Source organism: Solanum pennellii, chromosome 2 (assembly GCF_001406875.1).
Source record: "Solanum pennellii chromosome 2, SPENNV200".
Classification (NCBI taxonomy): Eukaryota; Viridiplantae; Streptophyta; class Magnoliopsida; order Solanales; family Solanaceae; genus Solanum; species Solanum pennellii.
This window is the reverse complement of record NC_028638.1, coordinates 30,739,093-30,741,478: the sequence shown is the minus strand read 5'-3', so window position 1 is coordinate 30,741,478 and position 2,386 is coordinate 30,739,093.

The following is a 2,386-nucleotide window of genomic DNA, read 5'->3' as shown; positions in this document are numbered from 1 at the left end:
CCAAACAAACATGATATATTTCAAAAAAACAATTATAATTCATATATATTGCATACATAATTCACTTTTAATACATATTACAGATTTAACAAAACATTGCTATAAATGGTAATAAACAAAAAGTATCGCTAAAATCAGTAATTATTTTTTAAAATGTATTAATTTATGTAATTTTTCCTTTTTTTTATTTTGCCTCCGCGTGCTCCACCACCCATAAGCCCACATAAACCCGTCCCCCGTAAGTATTTTTTTTTTTACTTTGTTATTTACACGTGATATTACTTTTATACTTTAATTTTGAGTAATGGGTTTACAAATTTAACTGTTATAAATATTATGAAAAATACTAAATTAAAAACATATGAATTTTTTTAGTGGTCATTTAAAACTTTAATGTACATAATCCAAATTCAGTTAATAAAAACATTTTAATTAATATGGTTGAATGTTGGTTAAAACCAAATATAAATTGGTTGAAAATAAATAAACAGCACCCCCTCCCTCCCTGCTTAAATTTTAAAATATTTGTTAGCACTCGCCCTTCACCTGCCCAGCCCCGTATGGAAGGTCATCCACCCCGCCCCACATAGGCTAAAATATGCCCCGCCTCCACCCCACCCCGCTCCATTGTCATCCCTAAGTAGATAACAACTCAATGTATTATAAAATACAATATGAACTCTGCTTTTATGTATAATGATACAAAATAAGTTAACATTAAGGAATTATCTAAAAAGTATGACCCTGTCTACCCACATTGTCTACATGGTTTATGGAGTCTTGAGTTATCTGAAATCGGCCCCATATCGTTGCTCAGCACTACTCCAAAAATGCAACTAGCTCATTTGTGTAAAAACGTATAATTTGATATTATTACTCAAAAAATCTTTCTCTTACAAGAGATGATACTAAAATTATTCATGAAAACTCTTTTGAAAATCGGTGTTTCCTCTCACCTTAAATGTGAAAACATTTACTCCTAGAAATACTTAGTTCCCATATACTATTTTAAAGAATATGAACACGACTCTAATTTTCCTCAAACTCAATGCAAAAGTCTTAAAACAAGTTTAAAACAATTGTAAAAGACTATTTGAAAAGACTCCAAGAACTCTCTAAAACTTGACTCTTAGCTAAGAATGCATAAATAAAGAAAACATAGGTACGATTCACGGGAACTCAAACTGAAATAAGTGAGAAAGGGTAGAGGACCTGGCGACCCTGGCGCATTGAGTGGCGCAGGGCGCTAGACTCTGAACTACAAAAGGGAAGTTAGGGCACACTAAGTGGAGCGGATACCCAGAGCCAAAAATACAGAACCTAACTTCTGGCGCGCAACTAATACGGCGCGTCAGCCCCTGCAAAAAACATTAAGAGAATTTTCTTACTCGTTTTCTAACCCTAATTCACTTAGAATCAGATGATTTCTTCTCCAATCACTTAGATTCAAATACCCAACATTATTATACAAGTATATACTAAAAAAACAACCTTAAAACTCATACGATTATCTCAAGAACTTATCAAAGCCTCAATATTCAAGATTATGAAAGAAACTTCAATAAAATTCATCAAAAACTCAAATCCTTTGCTTACAAAAAAATTTATGTTGAATTAATATTGATTGGAGCATGGGTGAGCAAAACCAACACTATGTGAACTCTCATACCCTTAGGGATCAAACACTTGGTAAAATCCGCAACAAAATACTCAAGAACTTGAGAACACTTAACTTTTTTCTTTTTCCCTCTTCTTGAATTTCTCTCAAAACCCTAGCGTAAATTAGGATTTGTAAAACTGAACCTAATCAATTTAGACCCATATATTACCAAATTTCATTTTAATCTGATTGCGTAAGAAAAAGACCAAAATACCCTTCTTAAATCCGAGTAACTTTCCTTAACTAAACAACCCGACTTTAAACTGGTATATCTCCCTTGTACGAGTTCAAAAATTACCAAACTTGGTGGCACTGTAAAAAGGATTCCAAGATATTTGGTATTTGATGAGCCACCTAACACATCTTGTACTGTAAGTTATGATAGTTTGAAGTTGACTCAAAACTCATACTTAATATAACTTTGCAAAATTTCAGATTTTGTTGTTCCCAATTTAGTTTTTTTCTAATTCTAGTTCTTTAAAAAAACCCGAGGTTTTAAAATTTTCCCCCCTTGAGAACATTCGTCCTCGAATTAGATTACTCTAAATATACAAGGGTGGTAACATCTGACACCCAGCTCAAACACTCAATATGCAAAGTAACACAGCATTTCAACTTAAAATAAATGCCAAGAAAAGGATTAGTAGCTTAAGTTGGAATTTCTCCGAACTCAAAGAGATGTGGCTATCTCTTATTCATATCCTCCTCAACTTTCCAAGTAGGTTC